Source organism: Bufo bufo, chromosome 1 (genome assembly GCF_905171765.1).
Source record: "Bufo bufo chromosome 1, aBufBuf1.1, whole genome shotgun sequence".
NCBI lineage: Eukaryota > Metazoa > Chordata > Amphibia > Anura > Bufonidae > Bufo > Bufo bufo.
Genome location: NC_053389.1, coordinates 183,096,823 through 183,118,471, shown reverse-complemented (window position 1 = coordinate 183,118,471; position 21,649 = coordinate 183,096,823). Strand labels below are relative to the sequence as shown.

General features: G+C 47.6%; 1 protein-coding gene across 7 annotated transcripts in view; it reads right to left on the bottom strand.

The window, feature by feature from the left end:
- FLT3LG (fms related receptor tyrosine kinase 3 ligand) overlaps positions 1-21,649 on the bottom strand; it is a 222,231-nt gene that overhangs the window by 176,296 nt on the left and 24,286 nt on the right. For all 7 annotated transcript variants that reach the window (XM_040433060.1, XM_040433072.1, XM_040433087.1 and 4 more), the window contains exon 3: positions 17,697-17,730. The gene's annotated coding sequence lies outside the window, so the exon portion shown is untranslated. The remainder of the gene's footprint in view (positions 1-17,696; positions 17,731-21,649) is intronic.

Below are 21,649 nucleotides of genomic sequence, written 5' to 3'. Positions count from 1 at the left end.
GTAACGGCATCACCCCTGTCCCTGTGCGAGGTACCGCGGCAACGGTCCTCAAGCCCGATTGTATCGTCGACTACAATCGGTATATGGGAGGAGTTGATCTCTCTGATCAAGTCCTCACGCCATATAACGCCATGCGCAAAACCCGGGCATGGTACAAAAAAGTTGCGGTCTACTTGGTGCAGGTTGCCATGTACAACTCTTTTGTACTATCCCGAAGCGCTGGCAGCACAGGGACATTCCTCCAATTCTATGAGGCAGTCCTCAAGGACCTGATCTTTTCGGACCGGGAAAGAGCAGGCCGGAGTACCTCGGGAATTGGAGGCGCCCGGATCGTCCCTGGCCAACACTTTCCAGGTGTGGTCCCCCATACTGGAAAGAAGGGACGAACCCAAAAAAAGTGCAGAGTGTGTCGCAGGAGGGGGATACGGAAGGACACCACCACTCAGTGCGACACTTGCCCCGATCATCCGGGCCTCTGCGTTATCGATTGCTTCAGGGAGTATCACACTTCCATGGAGTACTAAATTTTTATAATCCCCAACAGTCCACTAGAGAACATAAAAAACTATGGCTCTCGGACTTGAGACACGGAAACATTTTTTTTTTCCCAAAAAAATATTAGTTTTAGTGCAGGCATCCTCAAACTGCGGCCCTCCAGATGTTGTAAAACTATAACTCCCAGCATGCCCAGACAACCTACAGCCATCAGCAGGGCATGGTGGGAATTGTAGTTTTACAACATCTGGAGGGCCGCAGTTTTCAGGATGCCTGCTTAGTGTCTCCAAAGTCTGAGAACCATACATATTGGGCATCGTCGCGTGCGTAAAAGTCGTCGCTATAAAAATAACTTTTGCCCAAACGCCTCGGATGAACGGTGTTAAAAATATAAAATAAAAACGGTGCCAAAACAACCATTTTTGGGCAAAATTTCCATTTGAATCCTTTTTGCCGGTAATAAAGCAAGGGTTAACCGCCAAACAAAACTCAATATTTATGGCCCTGATTCTGTAGTTTGCAGAAACACCCCATATGTGGTCGTAAATGGCTATATAGCCGCACGGCAGGGCATAGAACGAAGGGAACTCCATATGGTTTCTAGAAGGCAGATTTTGATGGACAGTTTTTTTTTTTACACCATGTCCCATTAGAAGCCCCCCCTGATGTAGCCTAGACTAGAAACTCCAAAAAAGTGACCCCATCTAAGAAACTACACCCCTCAAGGTATTCAAAAGTTACTTTACAAACTATGTTAACCCTTTAGGTGTTCCACAAAACTAAATAGCGAATGTAGAAACAATTTTAGAATTTTTTTTTTGTTACATTGCCTCAAAAAAGAGTAATATAGAGCAACCAAAAATCATATTTACCCCTAAAATAGTCCCAAAACAACAACCACCTTATCCCGTAGTTTCCTAGATGGGGTCACTTTTGTGGAGTTTCTACTCTAGGGGTGCATCAGGGGGCTTGAAAGGGTACATGGTGTAAATAAACCAGTCCAGCAAAATCTGCCTTCCAAAAACCATATGACGTTCCCCTTCTTCTATGTCCTGCCGTTTAGCCAAATAGTAGTTTACGACCACATATGGGGTGTTTCTGCAAACTACAGAATTGGGGCAACCCATTTTGAGTTTTGTTTGGCAGTTAACCCTTGTTTTACTCCTGGAAAAAATTGATTATATTGGAAAATTTTCCAAAAAATAGAAATTTCAAAATTGTTTCTCCATCTGCCATCAACTCTTGTGGAACACCTAAAGGGTTAACAAAGTTTGTAAACCCAGTTTTGAATACCTTGAGGGGTGTACTTTCTTAGATGGAGTCACTTTTTTGAAATTTCTATTCTAGGGGTGCAACAGGGGGCTTCAAATGGGACATGGTATAAACAAAACCAGTCCTGCAAAATCTGCCTTCCAAAACCCATATGGTGTTCCCCTTCTTCTATGTGCTCCCGTTCGGCCAAACAGTAGTTTACGACCACATATGGGGTGTTTCTGCAAACTACAGAATCGGGGCAACCCATTTTGAGTTTTGTTTGGCAGTTAACCCTTGTTTTACTCCTGGAAAAAATTGATTATATTGGAAAATTTTCCAAAAAATAGAAATTTCAAAATTGTTTCTCCATCTGCCATCAACTCTTGTGGAACACCTAAAGGGTTAACAAAGTTTGTAAACCCAGTTTTGAATACCTTGAGGGGTGTACTTTCTTAGATGGAGTCACTTTTTTGAAATTTCTATTCTAGGGGTGCAACAGGGGGCTTCAAATGGGACATGGTATAAACAAAACCAGTCCTGCAAAATCTGCCTTCCAAAACCCATATGGTGTTCCCCTTCTTCTATGTGCTCCCGTTCGGCCAAACAGTAGTTTACGACCACATATGGGGTGTTTCTGCAAACTACAGAATCGGGGCAACCCATTTTGAGTTTTGTTTGGCAGTTAACCCTTGATTATATTGGAAAATTTTCCAAAAAATTGAAATTTCAAAATTGTTTCTCCATCTGCCATTAACTCTTGTGGAAGACCTAAAGGGTTAATAAAGTTTGAAAAAACAGTTTTGAATACCTTGAGGGGTGTAGTTTCTAGAATGGGGTCATTTTTGGGAGGTTTCTATTATCTAAGCCTCACAATATGACTTCAAACCTGAACTGGTCCATAAAAAGTGGGATTTTGAAGATTTCTGAAAATTTCAAAATTTGCTTCTAAACTTCTAAGCCTTGTAACATCCCCAAAAAATAAAATATCATTCCCAAAATGCTGCAAACATGAAGTAGACATATGGGGAATGTAAAGTCATCACAATTTTTGGGGGTATTACTATGTATTACAGAGGTAGAGAAACTGAAACTTTGAAATTTGCTAATTTTTCAAAATCTTCGGTAAAAATTGTATTTTTTTATGCAAAAAAATTAACTTTTTTGACCCAATTTTAGCAGTGTCATGAAGTACAATATGTGACGAAAAAACAATCTCAGAACGGCCTGGGTAAGTCAAAGCGTTTTAAAGTTATGAGCACTTAAAGTGACACTGGTCAGATTTGCAAAAAATGGCCAAGTCCTTAAGGTGAAATAGGGCCGAGTCCTTAAGGGGTTAAGGACAGCCAGGTGCTGCCAAAACCCGGACCGGCACTTAAAATCCGGTCCAGTATTTGACCTCACCTGGCTGTAAATACCTGTTTTCCCAGACCAAACCTCTCACTGTGTCACTGTGGTAATACCTTTGGAACACTTTTACTTATCCAAGCCATTCATCTTCATTCCATTGATATCCAAGCCTTTCTCATGTTCCGAGAGATAAAGGAGGACTTGTAGTACTGTCTGCCCCACTGTGCATTGTTCAGATATTATCAATTAAAGGGGTATTCCCATCTTAGACAATGGGGCACATCGCTAGGATATGCCCCCATTGTCTGATAGGTGCGGGTCCCACCGCTGGGACCCACACCTATATCGAGAACGGAGCGGGGAGCGTTGTGGCCGGAGGACCCCAGATTTCCCGGGGTCCGTCCACTACCAAGCGCTAATCCCCGCCTCTCCCATAGAAGTGAATGGGAGCGTGCCGCGCATGCGCGGCCCATGCTCCCATTCATTTCTATGGGGCAGACGGCAATAGCCGAGCCAGCGCTCGGCTATTTTCGGCGGCCCCATAAAAATGAATGGAGGACGGCTGCGCATGCGCAGTGCGCTCTCCTTCACTTTCGGTGGTCCGTTCTCGATATAGGTGCGGGTCCCAGCGGTGGAACCCGCACCTATAAGACACTGGGGGCATATCCTAGCGATATGTCCCCATTGTCTGAGATGAGAAAACCCCTTTAAGTCACGCCTTAGAACTCAGGCTAAATCTGATTTTTTGATAAATACATTGATCAGTAAGGTTTACTCAATAATGATGTATTGTAACTGCTCACACTTTGAGGCCTCATGCACACGACCGTTGTTTGGGACCCATTCACTTTAATGGGGCCGCAAAAGATGCGTACAGCACTCCGTGTGCTGTCCGCATCCGTGGGTCCGTTCCGCGGCCCTGTTAAAAAAATATAACATGTCCTATTCTTGTCCGCGCTTTGCGGACAAGAATAGACATTTATATTGCCGGCGCCCGTTCCGTTCCGCAAATTTCGGGAAGGCAACACGGGCGGCTTCTGTTTTTGCGGACCGCAAAAAACGGCACGGCCAATACAAGATATGGTAAATTAAATGATGGCATTAAAAAAATGTTTCGTGTCCCGCAAAAAATAAGTCCTCACATAGCTATGTCAGGGGTGGCCAACCTCACAGACATAAAGAGCCAGAAAAAAAAACGTATGACTGCCAGGAGCCACAAGCTATACATTTACATAAATATGCGTGCACTCGACAGTATTACTGCAATTGAGTTTTCAAACATTTAAAAGTGTATTTAAACCACTTTTCCGACCTTTAGTGAGACTTCTGGCAATCTTTGTTTTTCACAATATGTTTCAAGATTTCTCAGATGACCGCCCCATGCTCAGATGACACACTCATGCTCAGATGACCGCCTCATGCTCAGATGACCGCCCCATGCACAGATGACACACTCATGCTCAGATGACCGCCCCATGTACAGATGACCGCCCCATGCACAGATGACCGCCCTATGCACAGATGACCGCCCCATGCACAGATGACCGCCTCATGCACAGATGACACACTCATGCACAGATGACCGCCCCATGCACAGATGACCACCCCATGCACAGATGACCGCCCCATGCACAGATGACCGCCCCATGCACAGATGACCACCCCATGCACAGATGACCACCCCATGCAAAGATGACCACCCATGCTCAAATGACCACTCCATGCACAGATGAGCGCCTATGCACAGATGACACCCTCATGCTCAGATGACCGCCCTATGCTCAGATGACCGCCCCATGTACAGATGACCGCCCCATGTACAGATGACCGCCCCATGCTTAGATGACACCCTCATGCTCAGATGACACCCCATGCTCAGATGATCGTTCCATGCAGATGACCACCCCATGCACAGATGACCGCCCCATGCACAGATGACCGCCCCATGCACAGATGACCACCCCATGCTTAGATGACTGCCCATGCTTAGATGACCACTCTATGCACAGATGAGCACCTATGCACAGATGACACCCTCATGCTCAGATGACCGCCCCATGCTCAGATGACACCCTCATGCTCAGATGACACCCCATGCTCAGATGACCGCTATCCTGACAGATATCCCTAGTGAGACCTCTATGCCTGGCCTGTATAAGAAGATATAATCACTGCGGACAATCCTTATCAGATAGCTTGAACTCACCAACACCGAGTTTATCCATGTAAATTGCTTTATTCTGTAAGCCAGATAACAGAGTACAGCAGAAGAGATAGATTGTGATGTTGTGCGGTCAAAAGATGATGCTTTTGTAAGCATACATGAGAATACATGTGTACCTTGTGCAAATGCCTGGAGCAGAATGAAGATACAGAAAGTGAGGTACACAGAAGAAGGGTGGAGCAAAGAAATGAATGACAGATCATGAACAGAAAAACAAAGTGCAATACCAAAAACGACCACTAGATGGGAGCATATAACCAAATATAGAATATATGAATGGTTCAATGAATTAAACTATATAAATTTAACTGTGTAGCAGCACACTCCCCGTCTGGCATTGAAAATGTCACTATTTAACCATAACTGTAGTTATATAATTGCAAATACACAACAGTCATTTGCTTGATGTCCGAGGACCTGAAAAACATAAAGAGAACAGGCATATAATGCAACAACTAAATGTAAGGCTTCAAATGTAACAAGTAAAGTTCAAACACTTCTTGCTTGAAGTTTCAGGTAGGATTCAGCAGCATAGGCAATAAGTTCATTCTCCAAAGGGCAAGAGCAGAACAAGTTCCATGATAGGCCTGATGAAAGTCTTTACAGTCCCTTGTCTTGCAACTTTCACCTCCACCTTGCGTACCTTACCATTATCACTAGGAACGATCTTCACAATAAGTCCCATAGGCCACTCGATTCTTTTGGCTTGCTGGTCCTTAAGCAAAACGAGATCTCCAACTTGTATGTTAGGGTACTGTTATTGACATTTCCTGCGTCCTTGCAGAGTGGAAAGATACTCCATCTTCCAACGATTCCAGAAGCGGTTGGCAAGGTTCTGTACTCGCTTTTATTGATCAAAGCACAGATTTCCGTCTTTAAAGTTTCCAGGTGGAACAGAAATGAACCCAAGCTTCTGGGTAAGCAGGGTAGCTGGGTAAGGATAGTTGGGTTCTCTGGATCCTTGTCAGGTTCTAAAAGACCAAAGACATCAGCCATGGTCTCTTCTGTGTGATCCAGCAGGAATTCAGGATCTATTAACCAGGAAGAATTTGCAAATACACTTGCAGACAATGGCCTAGTAGCATGATCTGCAGGTTTAATTTCAGATGGGACATAATGCCACTGTTCAGGTTTAGATGATTTCCTGATTCTTTCTACACGGTTGCTGACGTAGACATAGAAACGTTTAGTCTGGTTATATATGTAGCCCAGACCACTCCATGCACAGACCACTTACTGTCTGTGTAGAATTTGGTGTCATCTATCTGAATGTCTAGCTCGCGTAATATGAAATCTGCGATTTCTACAGCTTGCATAGTTCTACAAAGTTCAAGCCTAGGAATTGTGTGCTCAGGCTTAGGTGCTAACTTAGCTTTCCCAAACAGAAACCCTATGTGGGTTTGATTAGAAGAGTCTCTCACCTTGAGGTAGGCAACAGCCGCAATGGCCTCAGTAGATGCGTCTGAGAAGATGTGAAGCTCTTTTCTCCGGCTCGTAGCAAGGGAAGCTGAGGTGTAGCAGCGTGGTATATGGATCTAAGGTGTGTAGAGATTGCTTCCAGGACTCCCACTTTGAAAGCTTGTCAGATGGCAGTGGAGTATCCCAATCTTTAATAGACTCTGAGAGCTGTCTAAGGCCTCTTTCACACTTGCGTTGTCCGGATCCGGCGTGTACTCCACTTGCCGGAATTACACTCCGGATCCGGAAAAACGCAAGTGTACTGAAAGCATTTGAAGACGGAACCGTCTTCCAAATGCTTTCAGTGTTACTATGGCACCCAGGACGCTATTAAAGTCCTGGTTGCCATAGTAGGAGCGGGGAGCGGGGGAGCGGTATACTTACAGTCCGTGCGGCTCCCGGGGCGCTCCAGAATGACGTCAGAGCGCCCCATGCGCATGGATGACGTGATCCATGCGATCACGTGATCCATGCGCTTGGGGCGCCCTGACGTCACTCTGGAGCGCCCGGGGAGCCGCACGGACGGTAAGTACACTGCTCCCCCGCTCCCCGCTACACTTACCATGGCTGTCAGGACTTTAGCGTCCCGGCAGCCATGGTAACCACTCTGAAAAAGCTAAATGTCGGCTCCGGCAATGCGCCGAAACGACGTTTAGCTTAAGGCCGGATCCGGATCAATGCCTTCCAATGGGCATTAATTCCGGATCCGGCCTTGCGGCAAGTGTTCCGGATTTTTGGCCGGAGCAAAAAGCGCAGCATGCTGCGGTATTTTCTCCGGCCAACAAACGTTCCGTACCGGAACTGAAGACATCCTGATGCATCCTGAACGGATTACTCTCCATTCAGAATGCATTAGGATAATCCTGATCAGGATTCTTCCGGCATAGAGCCCCGACGACGGAACTCTATGCCGGAAGACAATAACGCAGGTGTGAAAGAGCCCTAAGTAAGGCTTTACCTTGTATGGTGATGGGAGCCACCAATCCCATTGGATCATATAGGCTGTTTACCACTGACAGAACACCACGCTTGGTAAATGGCTTGTCTGTAGAGCTGACTTGAAAGCTGAAAGTGTCCTTTAATAAGTCCCACCGTAGGCCCAGACTTCTCTGTATAGGTGGCATGTCCATTCCCAGATTTAAGTCCTTAAACCCTGTGGCATGATCACCAGGTTGAAAGGCTTTCATAACAGCAACACTATTTGAGGCAATTTTGTGTAGTCTGAGGTTAGCCTCAGAAAGCATACCTTGTGTCCTTTGGAGCAGGTCTATGGCTTCTTCCTCTGTAGGTAAAGACTTAAGTCCATCGTCAACATAAAAGTCTCTCTCAACGGTGTCGAGCATCCGCGCCATACTCCTTTTCTCCATCAACGGCAGTCCTTTGTAAACCATATGTTGCAACAGCGGGTGAGGGACTATTTCCAAAAACATGTACTTTCATGCGGTATTTAATAATCTCATTGTCCATGTTGTTGTAACGGTGCCACAGAAACCTTAGGAAGTTCCTATGGTCTTTACGTACAATGAAGCAATGAAACATCTGTTCAATATCAGCAGTTATGGCAACTGGTTCTCTTCTAAATCTCATAAGTACGCCAACGAGGTTGTTGGTTAGATTCGGGCCAGTAAGAAGAACATCATTTAGGGATACACCTTGATGCTTGGCACTGGAGTCAAATACTATCCTGATTTTTTTGGCTTACATGGATGATACACTCCGAAGAAAGGCAGACACCAGCACTCATTGTGTCTTTGAAGTGGTGGCGCTGGTTCGGCGTGATCATTGTCAAAGATCCTTTTCATAGAGGCGATGAAATGGTCCTTCATTTCAGGCCTGTTCCTTAGTGTTTGTTGAAGTGAGTTTAATCTGGATAAAGCCTGTTCACAATTGGTTGGGAGTTTGGCCCTTGTAGCACGAGGAGGTACTGGTGCAACCCAACTGTTAGACTCATCCTGAAAGAATTCCTTATCCATTATTTTGATGAATTCTCTGTCTTCAACTGACAAGGCTATTTTGTTGTCCTCACTTGTAGTACAAAACACTGTGGTACCTAGGTTGTCATCACAAAGGACAAGAGTAACATCAGGAATTTGGATGATGTCAAGAAGCTTCTCCTTTACTTCATAATGGTGAGGGCACTGTTTGAAGTGGGATGCACGTCCGTTTCTCAACACGTAAGTCTTGAAGGAGTGGATCTCAGATGGCGTACACATCCTGTTCAAGCATACATCGCCCACTATCACCCAGCCTAGGTCAAGTCTTTGTGCATAAGGGGCGTTGTCAGGCCCATCGCACTGATCGCGTACTTTATGTACTCTGAGAATGTCCCTTCCTAACAGGACTAAGATTTCAGGCCTCTTGTCCATTGCAGGAATCTCATCTACAAGGTGCATTAAATGAGGATGTTGATACACAGCTTCTGGAGTGGGAATCTCTTCCCTTTCGTCTGGTATCTGGTCACACTCGACAAACGTTAGTAGGGGTACGCCCTCTTCCTCATTGATATGAGAGACCATGAATCCATCAACCCTTCTGCCGAAGGTCTCTACACGACCAGAACAGGTTCTGAGAGTATATGGTGTTGCGTGACCCTCTATGCCAAAGATCTCAAAGAATTTAGGCTTAACCAGGGATTTGTTGCTCTGTTCATCTATTATGGCATACATCCTAGCAGCTTTCTCAGGATGATCCCTTGGGTATATCTTGACTAGGCATATCTTGGCACAGCATTTGTAGTCCTTGCCTTCTCCACAGACTTCTGTACATGAAGAAGAGACATTATCTTTGGTTGGAGCATGACCTTGTTGCTCCCCGCCATGATTTGAGATGGGAGTGGAGGTAGGAAGCTGTTGTGGGTTGTCTGGAAGTGGAGTAGGATGCATGGCTGTAACATGTCTGTCGCTACTGCATTCTGTGCACTTGATGACAACTTTATAGTCTTTAGCAAAATGGCTATAAGAAGCACAGGACTTGTAGCATATGCCAAGTTTCCGGAGAATCTCCCTGCGCTCTTGTAAAATCTTTGCCCTAAGCCCACGACATTTCTGAAGAGGGTGAGGCTTCTTGTGAATAGGACACTGACGATTAGGGTCTTTATCTCTGTCATCCACAATGCCCTGATCAATAAGTGAGGTTGCGAAGGGTGAGATGTCTGTCCTTTTAACAGATATTGCTCTATTTAAGGCTACTTTCACACTTGCGGCAGGACGGATCCGACAGGATGTTCACCATGTCGGATCCGTCCTTCCGCTATTTCGCCGTGCCGCCGCTCCGTCCCCAATGACTATAATGTCCTGCCGCAAGTGTGAAAGTACCCTAAGTCTCTACGTTTAGCTGCTGTATTATCATACCTTGATGATGGTGAGGATGAAGCAGGCAGGTTGGGTTCGCTGAAGCTGGGATCATTTCTCATCCAGGCTTGATCACTAATAAACTGTCATGGTCTTACCTGCTTGGTGCTCTCCTTCGTTTGACATGTGCTGGCGGCCATCTTGGGTTCTGGGTTTCTTGTAGCCTTCCACCCTGCGGCTCCTCCTTCCCCTGGGAGGAGCTGGATGCCTAGCTCATATATATAGGAGGTCTGTGGCTTCAGTTCCCTGCTTGGTCCTCCTGTGTTCACATGCTTCTAGACTGCTGCTGCTTCTGGTTCCTGATCCTGGCTTCGTCTGACTACCCTGCTGGTTCCTGATCCTGGCTTCGTCTGACTACCCTGCTGGTTCCTGATCCTGGCTTCGTCTGACTACCCTGCTGGTTCCTGATCCTGGCTTCGTCTGACTACCCTGCTGGTTCCTGATCCTGGCTTCGTCTGACTACCCTTCTGGTTCCTGACCTCTGGCTTCGCAAAGACTCTGCTCGGTTTCACCATCCGTTTGGACTTTTGCTTTACAGCTTTATTTTCAATAAAGCCTTCTATTTTCACTTATCTCTTGTTGTACGTCTGGTTCATGGTTCCGTGACATTAGGACCAAGCCATGAATTCTGACGGTACAGGGCCATCCTCGCTACCCACGCTGGTTGCCAGACTTGATCAGCAGGATCACCTGTTGGGTCGGTTCGCTGTGGCGTTGCAAACCCTGCTTGAACGCACGGCTCATTTCGCTCCCGTTGCCGATGGGTCGGTTGTCGCTCCTGGGCTCGCTCCTACTGCCGCTCCGGTTGTTGCGCCAGAGTCTACCCCGACACCTGTTGTTGCGCCTGCGGTGTTTCGGGGTATGACCGGTTCTGCCCCTCTTCCACAGCGCTTTGGGGGAGAGCCAACTCAGTGCCGAGGTTTCCTTAACCAGGTGGGCATTTATTTTGAGTTGCTGCCACATGCCTTTCCTACTGAGAGATCAAAGGTGGGCTTCTTGATCTCGCTGCTCTCGGACAAGGCCTTGGCCTGGGCCAGCCCTTTATGGGAGAACAACAATCCGGTGGTTGCCGAGTTTTCCGGTTTTGTTGCTTCTCTTCGGAAGGTATTCGATGTGCCGGCTCGTGCTGCCTCTGCTGCGAAGCTCCTTATGTCCATCAGACAGGGTTCACGATCCGTAGCTGAATACGCCATTGAGTTTCGTACCCTGGCAGCAGAGGTGGGCTGGAATAATGAGGCTCTGGTCGCTGCTTTCTCTCATGGTCTCTCGGATGCCTTGAAGGATGAGGTTGCAGCTAAGGACCTACCAGTTGAGCTCGAGTCTCTTATTTCTTTCCTGATTTTGATTGACACCAGACTCAGGGAGAGACCTTCCTTTAAGGAGAACCTGCGGAGGTCTTCTAACAGATTGGTGCCTACGTTTGCTGTCCCACCCGTGCCTCCCTCTCCTCCCACGCCTCCTGGGGATGACTTGTCTGGGGGTGAACCCATGCAGCTGGGGTTTGCTCGCCTGTCCGAGGGGGAGAGGGCACTCCGGAGACGCGAGGGCCGATGCATGTACTGTGGTCTCGGTGGGCATTTTCGGTTGGCATGTCCGAACCGTCCGGGGAACGCTCGTACCCTGAGATCCTGTCGGGGGCAGATCTTGGGTGGAGTCTCCTCGTCCCCGGTTTCCCGTGTTGACAAGCCACTGATCACTGTTGTCCTCTCCTGGGTCGGGGGCTCGGTGACGACCCAGGCGTTGGTGGACTCTGGTGCTGGTGGTTTGTTCATTGATAGTGTGTTCGCTGCCGCCAATTCCATTCCTCTGCAGGCTCGAGGTTCCCCACTGGCTCTTGAGGCGATAGACGGCAGACCCCTTCTGCCGCCACACGTGACTCATGAGACCCTTCCAGTGGGGATAGCCATTGGTGCCGTTCACAGAGAGTCGGTCTGCCTCCAGGTTATTTCGTCTCCACACTACTCGGTGGTCTTGGGGTACCCCTGGCTCCAGAAGCATAATCCGACTTTCGATTGGAGATCGGTCGAGATCCTCTCGTGGTCACCGCAGTGTGGGGCTAGTTGCATTCATGGGTCTGTCAAGTTGCTGTGTACTTCCTCGGACTCTCTGTTGCCTCCTGAATACGAGGAGTACCGGGATGTATTCGATAAGGTGCGCGCGGTTGCCCTACCTCCGCACCGCCCATACGATTGTGCCATAGAGTTACAATCTGGTGCCGTTCCTCCTCGTGGCAAAGTCTATCCACTGTCGGTAGCGGAGAATGAGGCCATGGAGGAGTACGTGAGGGAGGCGCTTTCACGCGGACACATTCGCAAGTCTTCGTCCCCGGCAGGGGCTGGATTTTTCTTTGTGAAAAAGAAGGGCGGTGAGTTGAGGCCTTGCATCGATTACAGGGGTCTCAATCGCATCACGATCAAGAACGCTTACCCGATACCCTTGATTTCCGAGCTGTTCGATCGCCTTAAAGGGGCCACGGTCTTTACCAAACTCGACCTGAGGGCGGCATATAACCTGGTAAGGATCAAGGCGGGCGATGAGTGGAAGACCGCGTTTAACACCAGGACCGGTCATTACGAATCCTTGGTTATGCCCTTTGGGTTGTGCAATGCGCCCGCAGTCTTTCAGGAATTCATCAACGATGTTTTCCGTGACCTGTTGCAGCAGTGTGTGGTAGTCTATTTGGATGACATCTTGGTATATTCTGAATCCATGGAGGCCCACATTCTGGATGTCAGACGAGTGTTGCAACGGTTACGAGAGAACAAGCTGTTCGGTAAGCTTGAGAAATGCGAATTTCACCGATCCCAGGTAACCTTCTTAGGTTACATCATTTCCGCTGAGGGGTTCTCCATGGATCCTGAGAAGGTTTCGGCTGTCTTACAGTGGCCCCAGCCCAGTGGTCTTCGTTCCCTGCAGCGCTTTTTGGGCTTCGCCAATTATTATCGGAAGTTCATCAGGGACTTTTCCATGCTGGCCAAGCCTCTCACGGATCTGACCAGGAAGGGCAGTAATTCCCAGGTCTGGCCGCTCGAGGCCATCCGAGCTTTTGAGGCCCTAAAGTCCGCCTTTGTGTCGGCTCCGATTCTGTCGCATCCCAACCCTGGGCTGCCCTTTGTCCTCGAGGTGGACGCGTCTGAGACTGGAGTAGGCGCCCTTCTGTCTCAGCGTAGAACACCAGAGGGTCCTCTGCTTCCTTGTGGGTTTTACTCCCGGAAACTGTCTTCCGCGGAGTGCAACTATCAGATTGGTGACAGGGAGTTATTGGCCATCGTGCAGGCCCTTAAAGAATGGAGGCACTTGCTCGAGGGTTCGGTGGTTCCGGTTCTCATCCTGACGGACCACAAGAATCTGACCTACCTTTCTGAGGCCAAGAGATTGACACCACGTCAGGCCAGATGGGCTCTGTTCTTGTCACGTTTTAATTACGTGGTCTCCTACCTACCCGGTTCCAAGAACATCAGGGCGGATGCCTTATCACGGCAGTACTCCGAGCTGTCCAGGGAGGAGTCGATTCCGACTTCGGTCATACCTCCGAATCAGATCCTGGCCGCCATTCGCACCAGCCTGACCTCTCCCCTGGGTGAGCAGATTTTGGCGGCTCAATCTGGTGCTCCCTCTGGGAGACCCAACGGCAGATGTTTTGTGCCTGAGGAGTTGCGCACTCGGTTGTTGCGAACCTACCATAACTCCAAGACCGCGGGGCATCCTGGAAAGAATCAGCTGTCCTGGGCTGTTTCACGTCTGTTCTGGTGGCCTTCCCTACGTTCCGACATCGCCGCATATGTAGCGGCATGCTCCGTTTGTGCCCAGAGTAAGTCCCCTCGGCACCTTCCGTTGGGCCTTCTGCAACCCATAGCCACCGGGGAGCGCCCATGGTCACACCTGGGGATGGATTTCATTGTGGACCTCCCTGCATCCCGAGGCCATACGGTCATTCTCATGATTGTGGATCGGTTTTCCAAAATGTGCCACTGTGTTCCTCTCAAGAAGTTACCCTCTGCACAAGAGTTGGCCACGATTTTTGCCAGGGAGGTCTTCCGGTTGCACGGTTTGCCTAAGGAGATTGTGTCGGATCGGGGGAGTCAGTTTGTGTCCAGGTTCTGGCGCGCCTTTTGCTCCCAGTTGGGGATTCATCTCTCCTTCTCCTCGGCCTACCACCCTCAGTCCAATGGGGCCGCAGAACGATCCAATCAGGCCTTGGAGCAATTCCTTCGTTGCTATGTCTCCGATCACCAAGACAATTGGGTTGACCTCCTGCCTTGGGCTGAGTTTGCCAGGAACACGGCGGTGAACTCTTCCTCTGGGACGTCTCCCTTCATGGCCAATTATGGGTTCCAACCTGCCGTGTTACCGGAGGTATTCTCTCCCCAGGATATTCCGGCTGTGGAGGATCACCTTTCCGTCCTACGTGCTTCTTGGGTACAGATCCAGAAGTCCCTTGAGGTCTCTGCGCAGCGCCAGAGACTCCAGGCTGATCGCAGACGAGCGCCTGCTCCTTCCTACCAGGTCGGAGACCGTGTATGGTTGTCCACCCGCAACCTCAACCTTCGAGTGCCCACTCCCAAGCTGGCGCCTCGCTTTGTTGGTCCCTTCCGAGTGCTTCGCAGGGTAAACCCGGTAGCCTATGCCCTTGCGCTTCCTCCTGGCATGCGGATCTCCAACGTGTTTCATGTCTCCCTGTTGAAGCCACTGGTGTGTAATCGTTTCACTTCCTCGGTTCCTCGGCCTCGTCCGGTCCAAGTGGGCAATCGTGAGGAATATGAGGTGAGCAATATCCTGGACTCACGCCTGGTCCGCGGTCGGTTGCAGTTTTTGGTCCATTGGCGTGGTTATGGTCCAGAGGAGCGTTCCTGGGTTCCCTCCGCAGATGTCCATGCTCCTGCCTTGCTCCGAGCCTTCCATGCACGCTTCCCTCAGAAACCGTTTTGTGCTCCGCGGAGGAGGGGCCCTTGAGGGGGAGGTACTGTCATGGTCTTACCTGCTTGGTGCTCTCCTTCGTTTGACATGTGCTGGCGGCCATCTTGGGTTCTGGGTTTCTTGTAGCCTTCCACCCTGCGGCTCCTCCTTCCCCTGGGAGGAGCTGGATGCCTAGCTCATATATATAGGAGGTCTGTGGCTTCAGTTCCCTGCTTGGTCCTCCTGTGTTCACATGCTTCTAGACTGCTGCTGCTTCTGGTTCCTGATCCTGGCTTCGTCTGACTACCCTGCTGGTTCCTGATCCTGGCTTCGTCTGACTACCCTGCTGGTTCCTGATCCTGGCTTCGTCTGACTACCCTGCTGGTTCCTGATCCTGGCTTCGTCTGACTACCCTGCTGGTTCCTGATCCTGGCTTCGTCTGACTACCCTTCTGGTTCCTGACCTCTGGCTTCGCAAAGACTCTGCTCGGTTTCACCATCCGTTTGGACTTTTGCTTTACAGCTTTATTTTCAATAAAGCCTTCTATTTTCACTTATCTCTTGTTGTACGTCTGGTTCATGGTTCCGTGACATAAACCTGCAGAAGTATGAGAATGGAGGAAAGGATACATTATAGTCTCTTTTGAATCTTGAGCCCTATTGTGCCCATTGCTCTTGTAGGCCATATGGCAGTTTAGACACCACTGGGTTGACACCAGGTGTCCAGGAAGCTTAGTCCAGGTAGACGTGGGTCAGTCTTTGCCAACTCTAGCTCCATGAGGAGGTCACTTAGATGTTGGAGCTTGCGGTAGTCTTTGTTCCCTATTTTTGGGAAGTTTTGCAGTCTCTTGAATAGAGCGCTTTCTATGGCTTCGGAGCTACCATAGGCTTGCTCAAGTCTTACCCATGCAGCAACAAGACCTGCATCTGGGTGGTCAACATGTACTGTTCTGTGTCTTTTAACACGACCTGCAGATTCTGGTCCCAGCCACTTTATGAGCAAATCTAGTTCATCCTTAGCAGTAAGGTTGAGATTGGCAATAGTAGCCTTGAAGGTTGATCTCCAGGCCCTGTAGCTGGACAGTCATCAAACCTTGAGAGGCTGGTGTTAATGAGCACACGGCGTACCATGTATCTGGCAAAGTCATTCATGTCTGGTCTCTCACTCCTTGGTGTCAAAGTAACTTGTGGAACCCCTTGGGTGTGAAAGTTCTCTGGTGATGTAGGATGAGGTTTACCAGGGTAAAATAATATTGCATGAGCGTTTAACTGTGGTGTAGTCTCTAAGGCTTGTGCTGGCTTTGGTTTGAGCTGCGGTCTATCACTGGAAGTCACCTTGTTGTTGACATGAGTTGATCCGGTTTGCTGCATAGATGTACTTTCGTTGCGTTGTAGACTTGAAGAGGCTCAGGCATATAGAGCTGAGAGGTCTCTGTGTTGGGAGTCAGAACAGTATTGTTAGTAGGAGGTACAGGAGATAACTCTGTATCCTTGCAGAGTTTATGCTTTAGAACAGATTCAGTGGTGCATTTAGCTGGATCTTCCAGTTCTGCTGGATAAGGCAGTCTGAATTAGTACTTTGTCCCATTGCTTGTTCAAGGACTTTCAGTCTTGCTAGGGAAACTGCTTCCTCCCCTTCCATTTGCAGAATCTTTATTTGTGAATCTGCCTCTGCTTGGAGAGCTTTGCTTTGAGCTTCCATCTTGGCTTGTTGAGCTGCCCTCTGAGCTTCCATCTCTGCTTTGCGCCTTTTTTGATTCGGCATCAGCGCGGGCCTCTATTAACTTGTCGCTTAATGCTGATCTTCTGGAACGAGAGGATCTGGAAGAAAGTGCAGTGCGCTTGGTTGTGGTGGATCTGTGAGATCTTGTCTCCTGCAGTTGAGTAATGCAGAGTTCTGCCTTAAGCTTAGCATTTTGCACTGTGAGATCCCTTTGTTGGTTCAGTGCATCAGTCCTAGTCAGTTCTGCTGAAGAATCCTCTATATTAGAGTCCTGCAAGAAGACTAAGTATTTTGCTGACAGCTGCTGATAGTGTACATACACAGCAAATAGGTGATTTATAAAGTCTCTTATTTCAGCTGGTTGATCATTAGCGTGTGACAAAACTGACATGCGGTGTGAGGTTCTGTCCCAGAGGTCTGACAGATTACTGGAGAACTCATCTCTAGTGGCTTGATAGTTTTCCCTGAGTTTCTGTGTTGGTTTTATTGTACGTTTTGGGTCTTACACTCTGTTCGGTAATATCTGCAGAATCTGCTCCCTGTACATCTGCCGGTTCAGAGGCATGATAAAAGAGTGTTCAGAGCCTTGTCTAGACATTTTTTACGGTTTTGCGGGGGAAAAAATGGTACTGTCTCTTTAAGAAGACGAACAGCAGCTTAGACAGGTGAGGTAACACAATGCAATGTAGAGAAACAGTTTTCAACATTCACTTGAAGTGCAGTAAGCTTGTGCGACCATGTGCTTTCACTAGATGGCGGATGGCACTGAGCTTGATTGCAGACTAGGCACACACATATACACAGCAGGCTGTAGGAATTCTATGCATCTTTTGACTATTCTGACTCAGATTGTTGTAATAGCGATTTATGCCTAGTGAGACCTCTATGCCTGGCCTGTATAGGCAGATATAATCACTGCGGACAATCCTTATCAGATAGCTTGAACTCACCAACACCGAGTTTATCCGTGTAAGTTGCTTTATTCTGTAAGCCAGATAACAGAGTACAGCAGAACAGATGGATTCTGGTATTGTGCGGTCAAAAGATGATGCTTTTGTAAGCATACATGAGAATACACGTGTACCTTGTGCAAATGCCTGGAGCAGAATGAAGATAAAGAAAGTGAGGTACACAGAAGGGTGGAGCAAAGAAATGAATGACAGATCACGAACAGAAAAACAAAGTGCAATACCAAAAACGACCACTAGATGGGAGCATATAACCAAATATAGAATATATGAATGGTTCAACTAATTAAATTATATAAATTTAACTGCGTAGCAGCACAACCGCTCTATGCACAGATGACCGCCCATGCTCAGATGACTTCCCCATTCACAGATGACCGCCCATGCACAGATGAACGCCCATAGCTCAGATGAGACCCTCATGCTCAGAAGACACCCCATGCCCAGTCCAGCACACAGAGTATTTGAACATCAAAATGTTGGATTACAATTGATCCTTCTCCTCACACATGCCCAGCCCATCGAGTGTTTGACCATCAAAATGGTGGATTATTAATCCCTGTGTCATACAGGGATTAATAATCACCATTTTGATGTTCAAAAACTTGGTGTGCTGGGCTAGGCACGTGTGAAGAGAAGGATTAATAATAATCCACCATTTTGATATTCTAACTAACACTTGGTGTGCGATTAATAATCCACCATTTTGATGGTCAAACACACTTGGTGTGGTGAGCAGTGGCCCCTGTGAAGAAAAAGGCAGAGCAGCAGTGGCAGAGAGACAGCTTGGCTGGCACTGAGAAGACTGGTGGCGGGCATTAGGTCACACACAGACACACTCACCGATGGGGGCATGGGGCCGTGGGCCGGCACATCAGTGGCTGGCGGCGGGGATAGGCACTGCAGCTTCGCCTTCTGTGCCGGAGGAGGAGGCGGAGCTGCAGTGAGTGACTGAGTCACTCTGAGTCCACTCCACTCTTCCGCCTCGTTCCAGCCTTCCACCACTGCGCTGACAGGGGCGGGACCCAGGCCAGCTGTTACTGTCTGCAGCAGGCAGCACCTAAGTGAAGTGAATTTGCTATATGTTACTGGTGGCGCAAAATGGGGGCGTTTGGGATGGCAAATCGGCATAGGCCCTTCACTCACCCTGGGCCCAGGGCTGCCGACCCATGCCCCGATTATAATCCGACACTGATGTAGACAGAGCTCTGCAGACCGAGGTGAAAGGAGCCGCGGGTTGGCCACCCCCTGAGCTATGTGAACGGAAAAATAAAAGTTATGGTTATTGGAACGTGGGGAGGAAAAATCAAAAATGCAAAAATGAAAATAGGCCTCGACCCCAAGGGGTTAATACGCAGCGAGTCTTATCAGATAACAGTGCCACTTCGACATGCTATTTGTATATTAGCAGATACTACATCTCTTATGGTTCCAAAGTGTATATCTGGTGCTATTGTGAGAGACTTGATGTGTGTTACTATGAACAAGGGTTATGTATGTATGAAGGATATTATGATAAATACATAGAGGCCTGGTCTCCTTGGATCTTGTCACTACTTGAGAATGTTTCTGACTTTCTGAAATAAGACATTTTTTTTTCTTTTTCTCCCGTTTCTCCCTCTCTCTTCAGTTTGGGTTGGTTTATTGTTAAATATGTATGGTAATTAAATGGTTTTTTTTTTTGTACTATGATTATTTAGCAAATTAAAAACAGAAAAAAAATATGATTCTACCAGAACATAGAATGACACAGAAAAGTGGTTGCAGATATAAATTCATCACATAGTCATAAAACAAATAACTAGCAAATAACACGGAGCAGGTCACTAACACAATCCTTTTAAGTTGTTTTTACCAGTTTGAGACCAGGCCATTCACCTCCCTTCCTGACCAGGCACATTTTCACTCTTTTTTAGCACATGTGCCTTTGAAAGCCTTAAAGGGGGTTTAGCCACTTCAGCAAATAGCATTTATTATGCAGAGAAAGTTTGAATAGTTGCGACCACCCTGCTGTCCAGCAGCATGGCTGTGCTTGTACACCATAGAAAAAAGGACCAGCCTACGTGAGCTCCCACGGTCCTGGCCACCAGAGAGGCTGGCATTTTTTCTGATGGATTGCAGGGTGGTTGTAACTATGGAAAAGAGCAGTATATAATGTTATGGGAAAACAAATCCAGCCAGCAAAGGAAGCAATATGGATAATAACAATACATTAGTAAGTGCCTGGTATTAACTTTCTCTACATGATAAATGGATGTGAACAGCACACATATTCGTGTGCTGTCCACATTTTTTTTGCTGCCCCATAGAAATGAATGGGTCTGCATTGGATCTGTAAAAATTGCAAACCGAAAATAAGTTTATGTGCATGAGGCCTGAGGGTGTATACATGTGTACATATGTAGCTCTCAGTCACTGATAGTTGACCGGGGGCGGTCTTAAAGGGGCTGTCTCACTTCAGTAAGTGGCATTTATCATGTAGAGGAAGTTAATACAAGGCACTGACTAATGTATTATGATTGTCCATATTGTCTCCTTTGCTGGCTGGATTCACTTTTCCATCACATTATACACTGCTTGTTTCCATGGTTACAACCAACCTGTAATCCATCAGCAGTGGCTGTGCTTGCACACTATAAGAAAAAATGCCAGCCTCTCTGGTGGCCGGGACCGTGGGAGCTCACGCAGACTGGTGCTTTTAGTGTGCAAGCAAAGCCATGCTGCTGGACTGCGGAGTGGTCGTAACCATGGAAACTTTCTCTGCATAATAAATGCTATTTGCTGACGTGGCAAAACCCCTTTAACTTTTTTCCATTCGGTTATATAAGTAATTTTTGTGCCTCTTTGGCATCCGAGATTGGCAAATAAATGGTTCAATGACAATGAAGTAGAGGTGCTGGATTTGCCCACACAGTGCCCAGACCTCAACCCAATCGAACACTTGGGGGTAGAGTTGAAGAAAAAGCTGTATTTATACGCAAGTGAGTCCACCAATATGCACCGACATTGGGAACATGTAGAAGAGACCTGGGAACAGATTTCGGTTGAGACATGCTTGAGTCTGATCGAGAGCATGCCCAGAAGGATTCAGCAGTATTGTAAGGGTACTTTCACACTAGCGTTTTTCTTTTCCGGCATTGAGTTCCGTCACAGGGGCTCAATACCGGAAAAGAACTGATCAGGCATATCCCCATGCATTCTGAATGGAGAGCAATCCGTTCAGGATGCATCAGGATGTCTTCAGTTCACTCATTTTGACTGATCAGGCAAAAGAGAAAACCGCAGCATGCTACGGTTTAATCTCCGGCGAAAAAAAACCTGAAGACTTGCCTGAATGCCGGATCCGGCATTTTTCCCCATAGGAATGTATTAGTGCCGGATCCGGCATTCAAAATGCCGGAATGCCGGATCCGTCCTTCCGGCCTGCGCATGCGCAGACCGGTAAAAATGTGAAAAAATATACATCCGACGACGGAACTGCCCGCCGGATCACACTGCCGCAAGTGTGAAAGTAGCCTAAGCCGAAGGTGGATTTACAAAACAAAATAATAAAAATGAAAATTAAGAATTTTTGGAGCAAAACAGTAACAATTCAGTTAGATAACAAGAATCTGCATAACTAATCATATGCTATATAGTTGCAAGTCCAATTCATGTACGAGACAGCCAAGATGATTGTCTATAAAATGACGGTGGTCTCACGTTTGAAGCTGTAGAGGATGGTGAGATATGGAGCCTAAAAGTCAAAAGTTCTAAACATTGTAACCCTTTTGCTCGTCATTGTGCAGATTAAACATAGGGCAAAAACATGATGTGAACCCAGCCTCACACAGTTTTTGGCACTTTTTTTTTTATAAACTCTATACAGGGGCGCACCATCCATTAGGCGAGGTGAGCCTGTTGCCTCAGGCGGTGCCATGTGGAGGGAATAAGGG